The sequence below is a fragment of the Lactuca virosa genome, chromosome 5 (assembly GCF_052849685.1).
Source record: "Lactuca virosa cultivar CGN04683 chromosome 5, Lactuca_virosa_CGN04683_v6, whole genome shotgun sequence".
Lineage (NCBI taxonomy): Eukaryota > Viridiplantae > Streptophyta > Magnoliopsida > Asterales > Asteraceae > Lactuca > Lactuca virosa.
In genome coordinates, this window is record NC_136430.1 from 91111576 (window position 1) to 91130159 (window position 18584).

Consider the following 18584-nt stretch of genomic DNA (forward strand, 5'->3'; position numbering starts at 1 on the left):
GGATCAAGGGGGTCCAAGGCTTAAAAAACATAGCATTTGGACCTTCAAGTTTGACATAACGACTCCTCTAACCCCAAAAACAATTCCATTGCACAATAGGTCCATAATTAGCCCTAATTACCCCACCCTATTATTATTTTTTTAATATAGTTAAATATACCAGAAATAATAAATAAAGTATAATAAATTCACGTATCATGAACCGGGGCGTTACACCAATCAAATTAATCTAATAGTCAAACTCAACTAGCAGAAATCCTAAACATGCAATCAATAAAATATATATCATTAATTATTTGTGATTCTCATATCATTGACCATGTTTTTCACATCACCCAACTCTATCATTTGTTTATATATGGTTTCCTCTAGTTTCTGGATCTTTGAATAGAGATGATGATTTTCAGAACTACTATCTAGTGAAATGCATATTTGAGAAGAGTTTTCAAGAAAAATGGACCTGTCATTTGATTCAAACCCATAAACTCTTTTCTTGCAATCATGTCCTCCAACAACAACTTGCTTTCAAGAACTTCCTCTCCTAGTAGTGCCAAATCCACACGTCGAGACACAAACAAATCCTACAATGTTATAGTTGCGTTAGTATATAGTTTATACAATATTATAAGGATATTTTATGATGATATAATAGTTTTCATAAAATAATCATAAATAAAAATGAACGTAACATGCTATAATACTTAAAATAGACATCCATTAGATCAAATGAAAATAAGATGCTAAAAAAATATTAACCGGTAAAAGACACTTACCGAATCTTGATCATAAGTCGAATGTGCAACTTAATATAACTTTTCGGGTGTCTCCAAGATTTGCCTTTAACCGGCACATGATGATGGGTTCTGTAACGACTCAATTTTTTTTTAAAAACATAATATTAAATCCTCATAAAATAAAGCCAGTCGTTACTTTGTGAAAACTACAATTAATACTTATGGTTTTTATATTATAGTATAATAGCTATTACCTATGATCTTGTAGCAAATTCTGTAGCGACATAGCTACGGATTTTGACTCCGTAACAAATGTCGTAGCAAGCTAGCTACGGACTTAGATGCGGTAGCAAATTTTGTAGCAAAATAGCTACAGATTTTGATTCCGTAACAATTTCTGTAGCAAAGTAACTACAAACTTTAATCTGTAGCAACAGTTATAGAAAAATACCTACGCCTTATAATTCTGTAGCAAATTTTGTAGCATGATAACTACGGACTCCGATTGCGTAGCAAAATTCTGTAGTTATTCAAATATTAGCTATAGAATGCAATTTTGTAGTTAATTCCGTAGCAAATATACCTACGTCTAACTAGTTTGTAGTATATTCCATAGTAGAATAGCTATGGTTTTCTGTAGCAAAATCCCGTAGTTATTCAAATATTACCTACGGAATGTAATTCTGTAGCAAGTTCCATAGCAAAATAGCTACGACAAGCCATTCCGTAGCATAATCTGTAGCAGAATAACTACGGATTTTACTTTCGTAGAAAATTTCCGTAGTTATTTCAACTTTTTCTTGTAGTGTATACTCCCACTAGCCTTGACATATACACAGGACTCATCTTCGCTCCTCGAAAAGCCAAACTCTTTGACTTTCTCATCGAAACAAAGATTCCATCTGCGAGGTGCTTGTTTCAATCCATAGATAGATTTCTCAAGCTTACATACTCTATTTGGGTACTCTGCTCTGACAAAACCCTCTGGCTGACTCATGTAAACATCCTCGCCAACTTTCCATTAAGGAAAGCGGTTTTGACATCCATTTGCCATATTTCATAGTCATGAAATGCATCAATGCCTAACATAACCCTAATAGACTTAATCTTTGCAACTGGTGAAAAGGTCTCATCATAATCTACTCTCGGAGTTTGAGAAAAGCCCTTTGCAACCAGTCGCTCCTTATAAGTTTGTACATTACCATCCATGTCAGTCTTCTTCTTGAAGATCCATTTGCACCCGACTGTCTTACGACCTGGTATATTGTCAACCAAGTTCCAAACTTGATTGTCATACATGTACTATATCTCACTGTCCATAGCCTCTTTCCATTTAGCAGCCTTAGGGCCTGCCATGGCTTCCGTGTAGCTGTTAGGTTCATCCAGACTTACCAGTGTGCTATCACTGATATGTTTATCACCTTCTGTAGTAATATGGAAACCATAATAATGCTCAGGTGCATTCCTAACTCTCGTGGAACGCCTCAGAGGTACGGACTCATCTGTCGGATCAACAGGAGTTTCCTCCTCAGGTTGATTGCTAGGGTTTGAGGTTCCTTCACCACTTGACTCTTGAATTTCTTCAAGGTCAATTTGCCTCCCACTGTTTCCTTGTCTTATGAATTCTCTCTCGCGAAAGACTCCTCTCCTTGCTACAAAGACCACATTATCACTGGGTCTGTAGAAGAGGTAACCAAAGGATCTCTGTGGGTAGCCGATGAAAATACACCTCTCACTTCGAGGTTCGAGCTTATCGTGAGTCTCGCGTCTCACGAAAGCCTCACAACCCCAGATCTTGATGTGGTCTAGATTGGGAACTTTTCCAGTCCACATCTCATGAGGTGTTTTGGCAACCTTTTTGGTAGGGACTAGATTAAGGATATGGGCGGCAGTCTCTAAGGCATACCCCCAAAATGAGATTGGTAGTGAAGATCGACTCATCATGGAATGAACCATATCCAACAAGGTTCGATTGTGCCTCTCAGCCACACCATTAAGCTGTGGTGTTCTGGGAGGTGTCAATTGTGAGACAATCCCACATTCCTTAAGATAGTTAAGGACTCTGCACTAAGATACTCACCACCTCGATCGGATCGAAGCATCTTAATGTTCCTGTCCAACTGATTCTCCACTTCCTGTTTAAACTCCTTGAACTTTTCAAATGTTTCTGACATATGCTTGATTAAGTAGACATATCCATATCTACTAAAATCATCAGTAAAAGTCACATAGAAGCGGTTAGCATCTCTTGTGGCGGTTCTGAAGGGTCCACACACATCAGTATGTATGAGGTCCAACAAACCCTCACCCCTAGCACAAGAACCAGTGAAGGGTGACTTTGTCATTTTCCCAAGCAAACAAGATTCACAACTATCATCTGACTTTAGGTAAAATGACTCCAAGACTCCATCTTTTTAGAGTTGGCCTATACGTTTCTTGCTTACATGTCCAAGACGACAATGCCATAATGATGTTTTATCCAAGCTAGTGGAAGAATCAATACATAACACATTATTCCCTAGGTTATCTACAATCGACACAGTTTCATACACACCATCACAAGGTAATGCTTTAAAATAAAGAACATTATTAAAGAAAGCATTAATACCACCACATTCATTATCAAACGAAAAGGTAAAACCTTGTTTGTACAAACCATGAAAGGAAATAATATTTCTTGCCATTTCAGACAAGTAACAACATTTATTCAAATCTAATGTTAACCCACTACTTAGCAACAAAGAGTAAACTCCAATCTTGGTGACAGGTGAAGCTTTCCTATTCCCCATGATTAAGTTTATCTTCCCATGCTCCACATTCTCACTTCTTCTTAGTCCCTGCAAATCAGTACATATGTGATTACCACAACCTGTATCAAGGACCCAAGAATTAGAATAGGGTGAGTTATTAGACAATATAGTGTATATACCTTCATGTTGGGTTTTACTTTTCCATCCTTAACATCTTGCAGGTACTTCGGGCAGTTTCGCTTCCAGTGAGACTTTTCATGGCAATAGAAGCATTCAGCCTCTTTAGGGTTGGCAGAAGGAGTGACGAAACCTTTCTTGGTTCCACTTGAAGAGGAGCCATCAAGGGACTTTCCCTTGGTACCCTTCGAAGGGCTCTTCCTCTTCTTTCCTTTGCCTTGCCCGATTTCCAAGACAGGGGCCGCGGTAGGAGTAGGAGTAGTAACAACCGACTTACCTTTAAGACCACTTTCCGCGGTCTTCAAGAGTCCCTGAAGTTTGCTTAGTGTAACTTCCTCCTTGTTCATGTGGTATGTCATTCGGAATTGATCATAACACGAAGGTAAGGAGTGCAAAATGATGTCAATTGCCAACTCCTCGGGGAAGTTCACATTCAGTTTCTGCAAACGGTCCACATACCTTTGCATTTTCTGCATGTGGCCCATGATGGGTTCACCATCCTTCATCCGGTTTGTTATCATGGAGGAGATGATTTCATACCGCTCTTGACGAGCACTCTGATGGTAGCGGTCCATCAAATCCTGGAGCATCTCAAAAGGGTAGTAGTCCTCATAGGACTTTTGGAGCTCAGCTGTTATTGTGGCCAACATGATACATGCCACTTTGGTAGCATCTCTCTCATGTGCCTGGTATTCAACGATCTCCTCATGAGTAGCAGACGACTCAAGTTCCTTAAGCTCCTTTTCGAGGACATATTCCTTGTCCTCATACCGAGTGACCATCCTGATGTTCCTGATCCAATCCATAAAGATGGATCCATCAAAGATGACTCTCCCACAATGGTTCATGAGAGAGAAGGAGCCGGTAGGGTTTGAGCCAGAAGCAGCATTGTTGGAAGACATCTGAATAAAAAAAAGAAAGACAAGTTTAGATTAGATATAAAGATAGTCCTTAATAAGACACCCAAATGTAATATTAAGGCTAGGACCTAACACAATATTTTATAACTTAGAAGAGGGATGCCGTAATCCAAGCTATAGAATATTTGAAGGTAGGTGAATGACGATTCACCAATTTCCACCATGAAAAACGAAATAAATTATTAGGTTTTAACTGGTTTTGAAACTCCTAAATTCTTTGAGATTCATTGAACTTTTCAATGGCATGTTTCAATCTCGAGTGTGCCCTTCAGGTTTTGTGACTGGGATGCCGAGGATCACAAAACAAGGTGTGTACCATGCAAATTACTTGGTACTCTTAATATTTATCACTCAATCGATGTGTCGGTTAACCACACACGCTCCACCGACCTATGATAAACCTTAAGCCACCCTTTGCCTACCTTGTTAAGTCCAGGTTAGTGTGTCGGTTAACCACACACGCTCCACTAACGACTTAAGCAAAGTGCAAAGTGTAATTTCATGGGTTAGCACCTTATTCACATTTTCCTAAAGTAACTAAGATTGGGAATTTATAAAAACATTTAGTTACTTTACATTCATCATAATTTTAATGAGGATCTAAAGTCCTTGTCCTACCCGTTCGGCTAACGACCCTCCACCGGTCAAGGAAGCGGTGGGTGAGAGTGGACACCTATTAAGCTGTCATTTTATAGTCAACAACCTTATACCCCCCTTATAGACCGGCTTCGTGAATGAGTCCTACTAACGGTAAAACGACTTGTTCTTATACATATATAATTATTATTAAACTTATAATATTATAAAGTATAAGGGTTGAATTTTAACTTTTAAAATTCTAGGGGTTGGAACTAAAGTTTTCTAAAATGTGTGAGACTTTACATGTTCCAAAACTTGAGGGCAAGTTTTGTAACTTTCAAAACTTTTCATCTTTCATAACTTATGAGTTAATGGTTTATTAAAATGAGAGACTTTTCATTTTATGTAACCTATGTTTTTCTTTAATGGACTTTAAAAGATTGACTTTTGGTAATCCATAACTTGAGGACAAATTATGGACTCCATTAAAACACATAAAGATCAAGAATTAAACTACCAAGCAAGTTGCAAATAATTCCTATGATCTTCTAAACTCATAAGTTTATGAACATTCATATCAATAATTTCAAGAATCATAAAAAACACATATAAGACTTGAAATTTTGATAATAGCTATTGAAAATGGATTAGCATAACCATTAAACCGTCCAAAACAAGTTTTATAAGACCAAAACAGTTTAGGGTAATGTTTCTAGTCCATTTCCAGCAGCAAAACTCGAAAATATGCATTCTGGGGTTCCGACTCGTCAAGTGCAAGAACCTAGTCGATGAGTAGGATGAATTACTACATGGACTCGGTGAGTTCATGCCGCAGAATGCAGAAAACTTGAGTTTTTTCAACAATTTGCATCAAGTATCAAGAAAACAAGCCTAGGCTCTGATACCACTGTTGGGTTTTGAGCATTCTAACACTCCTATGGTGTACAAGCAACCCTAGAAAACTTGGATCTATGTTTTACTAAGATACATGTAAATTTGCTTTTCCAAGGTTCTTAAACCTAACTAGCATGGCATGTGGAAGTTTGAAACATAATAAGCTAGTAGAGTTACATACATTTTAGTAGTGGTTGATTGCTTTGAGTTTGAGAGCCTAGCACCAATAATGTGGATACCTCAAATGGAAGTCACAAATCACCACAAACCTTGGAAACTTGAGAGAATAGTAGAACACTTCTAGAAATCAACCATCCTTAGTTCTTACACAAAAACTAGTGCAATTTCAAGTGCCAAGGACTCCTTTATATAGTGTGGTGCTCCCTCATCTCATCCTCCGGCTCCCACGTCGATTCTAAACCCTTGTGGTGCTGCCACTGCACCTTCACCAGCTCTACCTCCTTGTTCCTCAGCTCCTTCGTCTTCCTATCCAGAATGGCTATCGGTCGCTCGATGTAGTTCAGGCTGTCATCCACCTTAATATCCTCGAGAGGCACCACCGCAGAGTCGTCTACCAGGCACTTCCGTAGCTAGGAGACGTGGAAAGTACTGTGAATCTGGCTAAGCTCGGCTGGCAGATCCAACCTATACGCCACCTTGCCCACCCGGGCTGCAACCCTAAAAGGACCGATATACCTGGGGACCAATTTACCCCGCTTCCTCAACCGGATGACACCTTTCCAAGGTGACACCTTCAGGAGAACCATATCCCCGACCTGGAACTCCAGGTCCGAACGACGCTTGTCGGCATAACTTTTCTGCCGACTCTGAGCAGTCTGGAGCCTGCTCCCGACCTGCTAGATCCTCTTCGTCATCTTGAGTACCACCTCGGTACTCCCCATGACCCTCTGCCCAACCTCACCCCAGCATATCGGGGTCCTGCAAATCCTCCCGTACAACATATCGAAGGGAGGACAGTCGATACTCGTGTGGTAGTTGTTGTTGTAGGAGAACCCGCCCAATGGAAGGTAGGTATCCCAGCTACCACCGAAATCCAAGACACACGCCCGTAGCATATCCTCCAAGGTCTGGATGGTCCGCTCGCTCTGACCATCCGTCTGTAGGTGAAAAGCAGTGCTAAAGTGCAGACGAGTATCCAACTTGTCGTGGAATTTCTTCCATAATCTGGAAGTGAACCGTACATTTCTGTTTGAAATCACGGAGACTGGCACTCCGTGTCGAGCTACAACCTCCCGGATGTAGATATCGTCCAGCTTCTCAATCGAGATGCTCTCCAGGATTGGTATGAAGTGAGCACTCTTGGTAAACTGATCTAATATGACCAAAATCGAATCCACCCCCCGTACGGTCCTGGGAAGCTTGGTGATGAAATCCATGGTAACATCTTCCCATTTCCACATGGGAATATCTAGCGGCTGCATCTTGCCGTGGGGCCTCTGGTGCTCGGCCTTGACCTTCCTGCAGGTCAAGCACCGCTCTACATACCATGTTACATCCCGCTTCATGCAGGGCCACCAGTAATCAGGACGAAGATCTCTGTACATCTTCGTCGCCCCAGGATGAATGGAAAATTGGGATTTGTGCGCCTCCTTCATCAGAACCTGGCGCACACCTCCGTGATATGGAACCCACACCCTGCGGTGTAGTTTCAACAACCCTCGGTTATCATAGTCGAAGGAGGAAACCTGACCCACAATACACTCACTCTTCTGATGTTCCTCCTTCATAGCCTCCTGCTGGGCCTCTCAGATCTGCTCCAACAGTGGAGTCACTACTGCCATCCACAAGCAAATGTCTCTGATTGGGGCTGCCTTGCGGCTAAGAGCATCAACTACAACATTGGCCTTCCCTGGATGGTAGAGGATCTCGCAGTCGTAATCCTTCACCACGTCTAGCCACCGACGCTGCCTAATGTTTAGATTAGGCTGATCCATGAGGTGCCTCAAATTCTTGTGGTCCGTGTAAATGGTACAACGGACCCCATAGAGGTAATGCCGCCAAATCTTGAGAGCGAAGACGACCGCCCCCAACTCCAGATCATGCATCGGGTAGTTCGCCTCGTGAGGCTTCAGCTGCCTCGAGGCGTAAGCGATGACATGCCCTCTCTACATCAATACTGCGCCCAAACCCGAAATGGACGCATCGCAGTATACTACAAAAATCCTCCACGCCCTCTGGCAGGGAGAGGATCGGTGCCTCGCATAATCTCTGCCTCAATGCCTCAAAAGTTGTCTGCTGCTCAGGCCCCCAACGAAATACAACAGCTTTCTTTGTCAACCGAGTCAAGGGTACGACTATCTTGGAGAAATCCTGAATGAATCTCTGGTAATAGCCTGCTAATCCTAGGAAACTTTGAATCTCAGATGGAGACTTCGGAACCTCCCATCTCATCACGGCTTCTACTTTGGCCGGGTGGACCAAAATCCCGTTCTGGTTGACAAGGTGCCCAAGAAACTGCACCCCGCGCAACCAGAACTCGCACTTGGAGAACTTGGCATACAAGCTCTCCCTCCTCAGGGTATCCAACACCTCTCGTAAGTGCTCCTCGTGCTGCTCCTTCGTCTTGGAGTAAACCAAGATGTCGTCAATGAAAACTATCATGGACCGATCCAACATCGGTCTGCATATGCGGTTTAGACCTGGCGATTTGAGACACGAATACACGAATCTGTGAGAGACACGAAACGACACGAATACACGACACGAATATATCTTAAAAATTGGGATAAACCTTATTTATTATCGTGTAATCGTATCGTGTGAAATTCATGGTTGACACGTTTTCATGACACGAATACACGAATTGCCAGGTCTAATGCGGTTCATGAGGTCCATGAATGCGGCACGAGCATTGGTGAGCCCGAAGGGAATCACCACGAACTCGTAATGGCCGTAGCGAGTTCGAAAAGCAGTCTTCTGTACATCCTCCTCTCTAACCCTCATATGATGGTAGCCTGACCGCAAATTTATCTTGGAAAACCACGATTCCCCTGTAGCTGGTCGAAAAGATCATCAATACTCGGGAGTGGGTAACGGTTCTTCACCGTTACATTGTTCAGTTCTCGGTAGTCTATACACATCCGATGCGACCCGTCCTTCTTCTTCACAAACAGGATCAGGGCTCCCCAAGGCGAACTGCTTGGTCTGATGAGTCCCTTGTCCAACAGCTCCTACAACTATGTAGACAACTCTTGCATCTCGGGAGGAGCCAACCGATACGGGGCCTTGGCTATCGGAGCCGCCCCCGAAACTAGGTCGATCCTAAACTGCACCTGCCTCTTCGGAGGTATCCCAGGCAAATCCTCTGGAAATACATCCGGGTACTCCCGCACCACTGGCACATCACTCATGGTCGCCTCACCCTTCTCTCGGGTATCCATGATATAGGCGACATATCCGGCGCAACCCTGCTGAAGGTAGCGCCTACCCCTCGCTGCTGAGCATAAAGCTGGCCCGCGTTGTGGCCTCTCGCCCTGAATCACCAGCTCCCCCCCACTTGGGGTCCTGACCCGAACCAACTGCTGCGCGCAGTCGATCACTGCCCCATTAGGGCTCAACCAGTCCATACCGATGATGACCTTGTTCCCACGCAATGGTATGGGAACCAAGCCTACCAAATAGCGCTCCTCGAATAGCCTCAAAACACATCCTCTGAAAACCTCTGATGCTCGAACTGATCGGTCGTCAGCAATATCGACCTCTAGAGGACAATCCAACATGCCCGAAGACTCAGGGAACCTCTTGCTAAGTGCAAGAGACACAAATGATCGGGTAGCACCCGAATCGAACAACACCTGAACTGGAATACCGTTCACATGGAACGATCCTAAACAAAACACATAACATGGCACATAAATATCATAAATAACATATAATAAAAGCTAGGAAGAAGAAATCATACCCGTCACCACATCGGGTGCGGCGCATGCCTCCTCGGTAGTCAGCTGGAAGGCTCGGCTCCTCACCACTAGAGCCTCTGTCTTGCCCTGCCGGCCATCAGTAATCTGTAGGGTCGCTGGAGGTGGAGCCGCCACTGGCGCTACTGCTGCTGCTGTTAATCTCGGGCAATTGGCCTTTTTATGGCCTCGCTGGTTACAGTGGAAACACAACAACTAAGATGTCTGAATAGTGGGGACAGGGGCGGTACAATCCCTACTAAAATGCCCAGACTTGCCGCATTTGTAGCAGCCCGATCCCCCTGCCTTGCAGGGCCCCTCATGCGATTTCCTGCATTTCCTACAGCGGCCCTGGCCCTACTGGCCCTTCGACCTAGCGTCGAATACCTTGGGTTTCTTCCCCAAAACCCCCGTAACCTGCTCAACCTCCGCCTTCCTCTTCCAAAGGTGCTCAATGTCAATCTCCCTCTCCCTAGCCCTGACAATCATGGAATCCAGGGTCGGGCATGCTGAGTAACTGACATGCTCTAGAATATCAGCTCTCAATATGTCATGATAGCGGGTCTTCCGTATCTCCTCATCTCCTGCATACTGAGGCACCAATAGGGCCCTCTCTCGAAACTTGGCGGTAATCTCCGCCACCGTCTTAGTAGTCTGTCTCATATCGAGAAACTCCCTGGCCAGCTACCGAAGCTCTACAGCCGGCACGAACTCAGCCCTAAACCTGGTCATAAAGTCCGACCAGGTCATCGCCTCAACAACTGAGACTCCCAAAGAATCACCAACTGACTCCCACCAATATCTAGCCCTGTCCCTCAAACATCCAGTAGCATACCAAACCTTCGACCCCTCATGGCAAAAGCTAGTCAACTGAGCAAACTCCATGTCCGCAATCCATCTCCTGGCAACAATGGGGTCCTTCACCCCGTGGAAGTCTGGCACACCGCATCCCCTGAAGTCCTTAAAGGACAGTGTACGCGCCCCTGACTGGCTAGCCGCCCAGTCACTCCTAAACACTCTGAGGCGATCCTCCATCAGCTCAATAATCCCTTCCTTGATCGACCCAAAAATCACTGGGGTTGCCTCAAGGATGCCTCTAGTGATCTCAGAAACAATGAAATCATGTAGTCCCTCATCAACTGGAGTGACACCTTATCCCGAACCTGATCCTAAGCCTGATCCTGATCCTGAACCTCCTCCTCCTCCTCCATGTCGCGTAATCATCACCATTCTGAAACAAAACACTTAATCGTTAGGGTCATACATAACCTCGAGAGGTCTCACTCACTACAAGTTCACTGGTTCTATCTCGGCCCTCCTTGACTCGAGTACAGATCCTCTGCTTTCAGTAGTACGGGCCCATACTACCTTCCACATCTATCCGTACTTTCCTCAAGCATTGCCTTAACTTCACAAAGTCCCTTCTACTACTGCTACTCTCTGCACTAATCTCATCCTAGGCTTACCCTAGGGTAACTCTCCGACCTACTCTCCGCCATCAGCTGCATAAGGAATTCTTGTCACCTTTACCTAACTAGCTTGCGAATACCATTACATATCACTAAGACCAGATAATTCTTCGAATGAGAGGCCCTTCCCTACAACGGTTGGACTCAAACAAGAGCTGTGTAATAGGGCTAGACCTAACCTTCTGAAATTATTTAGTTCTCGCAATATGTAACTTAACGTATTCGTTTAGTAGTTAGCTAAAGATAACTAGAACTTCTAAAAGCACAAAACAAGCAGCATTCGAGCATAGAGTAACCATACCAAGCATATCCTACTCAGGCCATCCTATTACTGATTAATCAGTTCTAGCATATAATTTGATAATCACATATAGCAGGCACATAAGGCATCTTCCTAGATCCTTAGCCCTAATCTAGCATGCAGTTCTCACACAAGGCAACAAGCATATAAGACATCATTCCTAGATCCTTAACCCTATTCTAGCATGTGTTTCTCATAATCATATCTCATCATAACATAACATGTATGGGTATCTTGGGGAAAACTTACTCGAGCTCGGCCGGTTGCACGCATCACACACCTTGTTCTTTCTCAAACCTTCTTATTTTTAAATTTTAGAAAAATTTATTTTCTTGTAAAAATCTTTCAAACCCTTGATTTGAGTCCAGACACCCCCGAAGGGGTGTCCGAATCCCTCAAACCAAGGCTCTGATACCAACTTGTAACATCCCAATTTTCTGGACCAAAAATTTCATTTTTAATTAAGTAGTTTATAAAATTGTTTACTGAAACACATCATCAATATCATAACATTCCAGAAATCAAAAGTCATAAACATGCCATGGAATAATAATATTGTTAGAGTACATTCCCAGGAACATCATAGTGCGGAAATCGTGTGTGTGCGATGCGCTGCTACCGTGCCGGCTCCTTTCCCTTTGCTGAAGAGGTACCTGAAACAAAACTTAAAGCTCTAAGCACAAAGATTAGTGAGTTCCCCCATCATACCACATACCCAACAATAACATATCTAGCCAGGCATATTTGGGTGCCGGCCTCCCCTTCGGTCTATTTCAACCGGATAATTGCCTAGCATATCTGGGTGCTGGCCTCCCCTTCGGTCCATTTCAACCGAATAATTGCCTAGCATATTTGGGTGCTGGCCTCCCCTTCGGTCTGTTTCAACCGGATAACGGGGACTATTTCACCCCCTATCACTACCACATAGAATCATAACATACTGATACATAGGACATAACAGAACCAGACAATTATCACACAAACAATCACCTAACTACAAACTTCTACTAGTGGGCCGACATTGTGGCCTTAGACCCACTTTTACTGGAAGGTGACTCACCTCGTAAAGCTGAGTGTCAAATCTCACGGGAAGTAATCTCTAACAGCTGCTCCGATGACTCTCGGCTACCATAATCATAATAACACGTAATCAGGATCTATAACACTACTTAGGGTAAAATGACCATTTTACCCCTCTGGCATAACTTAAACCATCCATAAGGCCCAATTCTAACTTATTAAATCCAATGCACCCATGGCCTACCAAAAGCTCCCTAAGGCCCTACTAATGTCCCAATTTTCTAAATTGGGCCCAACCCTTCAAATGGGCCTTTTTACAATACTAATAAGTCCTTAGCCCAAAATAAAATCATCTCGAGTGGCCCAAGGCCCAACACTTCTAATTCCAATTTCCCAGGCCCAGAACTATACTCCATAGTGGGCCACGGGGCCCAATAGTCCAGGGCCATTTCCCCTAAGGCCCAAAAAGCCCAATATAGCTACTCTGCATGCGTACGCGCAACGTACCTGGCACGTACGCCCAACGTACGCTGGCCTTGACCAAAGCGGGGAGCTAACCCAGTACGCGCAGTGTACCAGGTTGTACGCTTAGCGTACTGGCCAGCTTCCTTGGGACCTCATTTGTGACTTAATCCATTAAGTCTTTACGTCCAGAATGTAGATCTAGGTCCTTTAAGACCTCCTAAACCATAAAGTCACAAACTTTATGTGCTTGCATGCATGGTTGGGGTCAAAACATGATTTTGGTCCTTTTAACAAGCTTTAAGACCATCAAACACTTGCATGGTTGTGGCTTAACCATCAAGGTCCGATTTTTATAACTCTTAGTGCCTCTAAGAGCCCAAAAGGACAGCTCATATGGTCTGAAATCACTAAGATGCAAGAAGCCTCAACAATGGAGTCCAAAAGTGACCTTAAACACTCCTATACACAAATATAACCATACAATGGTCAAGTTTGGAACTTGATACCTCAAAAGAGTCAGAAATGTTGCTAATCCCCTAGATCTACAAGCTCTTTGTGAATCATTTCTCCTTCTTCAAGCTCCTTTCTCTTCCAAATCACCAAAACTACACCAAGATTCTCTCAAATGGCTTCCAAATCACAAGGACACACAAATATGGGTTAGGGTTTTCGTGGTGGCTGCAATGAGGTGAGAAGGAGGCTGGACTAAAGGCATAAGATCCTTTATATAGGGATAAAACCCTAAAAGTTAGGGTTTTAGAACATGCGCGCATACGCTACGCGTACGCTTTGGTACGCCGGGCGTACGTGCATGGCCTTACCGCCCCAACCCCTTGAGTACGCTGCGCGTGCCTGGCATGGTACGCCCCGCGTACTGCCTTTCTCAGCCCAAAACTTAAGGCCCATCTATCCTGGCCCAAACCAAAAACAACCCAATACTCAATAAAATCAATAATATTAATACCTGCAAATCCCGGATGTTACAAAAACACACACACAACTCACAATTTTTAGAGGAATGGGATGAAGAAAATTTTGAGAGTTGAGAGGAAATGGGAAGTGAATGAAGTTTGAAAAGAATGGTGGGGGTGAGAGATGGGGAAATCGGTTGATTAAGGAGATGAGAAAGGAGAGAAAATCATGGACGTTTGTTGGACAATAATACTTGACCTAGATGTATGTTAGTCCATTGCCCTAGATCCATGCCATGCAATATTGAGGTGGCACTTAAATCAACCCATTTCTTTTGTTTGTTTGTTTTTTATATAAATGGGCTAACCGATCGGCCCAAAGAGAAGGGAGAAAAGAAAAGGTTTTGGGCTTGAAGGACAACCGAGAACACTCTAGGCCCAAAATGGTTTCAGCCTAATAATAGGTCCAAAAGAAATGAGGGACTCTGTCGGTCAAGATCAGCTTGCTACCTGTGTAGCAAGGAGGGGCATTTGGCTAGGGATTTCCCCAAGGGAAGTGCGGTAAGGGACATGAGGGACTTTGTAGGTCAAGATCAGCTTGCTACCTATGTAGCAAGGAGGGGCATTTGGCTAGGTATTGCCCCCAAGGGATTTTGAGTTTGCTTCAATTGCAACCAAACTGGTCATATTAGAGTTGAGTGTCCTCAGCTTGCATCTAGGGCAGTTCAGAGTCTGGCCCCTGCGACCCTACGTATTACTAATGGCTGACAAGGGAAGGTCGAGGCACCGAGGGCTCGAGGGAGAGCATTTCAGCTGACAACAGAGGAGACCCATGCAGCTCCAAATGTCGTTGCGGGTTTGTGTTCTTTATTTTTATGTTGATTTATTTATGTTGCTTATATTGTTGATTATGTAGGTACTTTTCTTGTGAATTTTGTGCCAACGCTTGTGCTATTTGACTCAGGTGCGATTCGATCTTTTGTGTCATTATTCTTTTGTCATGGTTCTAGTATCGCGCGATAGACTTTGAGCTGGCCCTTGAGAGTCTCTATATCTGATGAGCGTCCGGTTTCTGCTACTGATATCTACCAGGGTTGTATGTTAGAGATCTTCGGCGTTGGTTATCTGATAGATCTTATCCCTATTGTAATGGGAGATGTGTGTGTGATCGTGGGTATATATTGGTTGAGTCAGTTTGGGGCTGTGATTGACTGTGAGCATCAGATGGTGACGGTTCGAGACCCTAGTGGGGGAGTGGTGAATATCTATGGTGAGGCTACTAGGTCAGGATTAACCTTCTGTTCTACCGCCTAGGCAAGATAGAGTTTGCAACATGGGTATATGGGTTATCTGGCATATATAGTGGATACTCGGGTTGAGTAGAAAGGATCGATCTCTATTTATGATGTTCCTGTGGTACGTGATTTTCCTGATGTTTTTTCTGAGGAGTTACCGGGTATGCCTCCTACGACGCAAATGGAGTTTCGGATCGATCTGATTCTGGGTAGGGCATCGATTTCCAAGGCACCGTACCGTCTTGCACCTCCTAAGATACAGGTTGTTATCCTCTCAGATGCAGGAGCTGTTAGGAAAAGGGTTTATACGGCCGAGTAGTTCTCCTTGGGGAGCACTGATCCTTTTCATCAGAAAGAAGGATGGTTCACATCCGATGTGCATCGATTATTGAGAGTTAACCAAGCTGATGATGAAAAATTGTTAACCGTTGCCGAGGATTGATGATATTTTCGACCAGCTTCAGGGGGAATCTTGGTTTTCCAAGATCGATTTGCGGTCAGGCTACCATCAGATGACGGTGCGAGAGGAGGATATTTAGAAGACGTCCTTCTGAACTCGCCATGGGCATTACGAGTTCATGGTGATGCCTTTTGGGCTCACCAACGCACCGGCGGCGTTCATGGATCTCATGAACCAGGTGTGCAGGCCTATGTTGGATCGATCGGTGATCGTTTTCATCGATGAAATTCTAGTCTATTCGAAGACCAGAGAGCAACACGAAGACCATTTACGCGAGATTTTTGGGGGTTTTGAGGATGGAGATGCTCTACGCCAAGTTCTCTAAGTGTGACTTTTGGTTGTGCGAGGTTCAGTTTCTGGGACACGTCGTCAACCAGAACGGTATCTTGGTTGACCCAGCCAAGATAGAGACGGTGATGCAGTAGGAAGTGTAGAGATCTCCATCTGAGATTCAGAGGTTCCTCAGTTTGGCGGGGCATTATCGGAGATTCATTAGAGATTTCTCCAAGATTGTTGTTCCTCTCACCAGGTTGACAAGAAAGGATGTTGTGTTTAGTTGGGGGCCTAAGCAACAAGCATCGTTTGACACTCTCCGCCAGAGAACGTGTGAGGCGTCAGTACTTGTCTTATTTGAGGGAGTTGAGGACTTCGTTGTCTACTGTGATGCATCCATTGCAGGGTTGGGTGATGAGTTGATGCAAAGGGGGCATGTGATTGCATATGCTTCGAGGCGGCTGAAGCATCACGAAGCAAAGTATCCCACACATGATTTGGAGTTAGGGGTGGTGGTTTTCGCCCTCAAGGTTTGTCGCCACTATCTCTATGGTGTTCGGTGTACCATCTACACGGACCATAAGAGCATGAGATATTTTATGGATCAGCCTAACCTGAATATGAGACAAAGGAGGTGGTTGGATGTAGTGAAAGACTACGACTGTGAGATTCTGTATCACCCGAGCAAGGCGAATGTGGTGGATGACTCCTTGAGCCGGAGGGCGTTGAGTGCCCCAATTCGGGATGTGTGCATGATAATGATTGTGATGATCCCAACTTTAGAGATTATCAAAAAAGCGCAGTCAAAGGCCATAAAAGAAGAAAATCGGAAAAGTGAGCGGGTGATCAGTCAGATTTCAGCCATTGATATCGAAAGCCGAGGGCTTTTGACTCTTCATGGGCGGGTATGGGTACCGTATGCGGGTGGGGCCTGACAGATTTTGATGGAGGAGGCCCACAAGTCGAGATTTTCCATCCATCCAGTGGCTACCAAGATGTATCTCGACCTGAAGCATAGTTACTGGTGGTCATGTATGAAGAAAGATGTGGCCTGGTTTGTAGAGTGATGTTTGACCTGCCGAAAGATCAAGGTCGAGCACTAGTGCCCTCATGGCAAATTGCAACCCTTAGAGGTTCCCATATGGAAGTGGGAGCAGCTCAACATGGATTTTATTATGAAGTTACCGAAGACTGCGAGAGGTGTCGACGCTATCTAGGTGATAGTGGATCGTTCGACGAAGAATACTCATTTCCTAGCCATTAGTGAGAGCTCTTATATAGAGAAGATGGATAAGATTTATGTTCGAGAGGTGGTGGCTCGTCATGGGGTGCGGACTTCGATTGTATCAGACCTGGATGTGTATTTTACTTCCAGGTTCTGGAAGAGGTTTCACGAGGAGTTGGGTACCCGACTACATTTCAGTACTACATATCATCCATATACTGATGGGTAGAGCGAGCAGCCTATTTAGACGCTCAAGGATATGTTGTGCGCATGTATTATTGACTTTGGTGGGAGTTGGTACTCTTATCTCCCATTGGATGAGTTTTCTTATAATAACATCCGTCATGCCAGTATCGGAATGCCCCCCCCCCCCCCTTTGAGCTTATGTATGGAAGGAGATGTCAAAATCCTATTTGTTGTGGCGAGTTTGGACAGCGGGTCATGGGGAGCACGAAGGTAGTGCTCAAGACGACTGAGCTTATACAACAAGTTAGACAGAGATTGTTGACGACTCAGAGCCACTAGAAGTTATGCGGATCGGCGACGCTCTGAGCTAGAGTTTCAGGTGGGGGGTTTGGTGCTTCTGAAGGTGTCACCCTGGAAGGGTGTTATCCGCTTCAGGAAGCGGGGCAAGCTGGGCCCCAGTTTTATTGTCAATTTCTGAGTTTTGGCATGTGTGGGCAAAGTGGCTTACCGATTTAAGCTACTGAAGGAGTTGATACAGATTCATGATACCTTCAATGTTTCCCAGCTGAGGAAGTGAATAGCTGACGAGACAGATGTGGTCCCTTTGGAGGACATTCAGACCGGCGATCGCCTGAACTACATTGAGAAGCCCGTGGAAATTCTGGATCAGAGAGTGAAGACCTTGAGGAACAAGGTAGTGAACTTGGTTAAAGTCCAGTGGCAACGCCAGAAAGGCTCGGAATGGACATGGGAACCCGAGTCCGAGATGCGTGAGCACTATCCTGAGCTCTTTACTGAGGATGACTTCAAGGGCGAAGTTTGATTCTAGTGGAGGAGAATTGTAACATTCGAATATTCGGTATTATTATTATTGCTCTTAACTTTATAAAAAGTTGCATAATTGGTCCCTTGAGAAAAAAGGCTTCGCATTTTGGTCGTACGTTGGGCGTACTTGAGGGTACACGCAGCGTACTCATGTAATTTGGAAAAACATATGATCTGCTAATA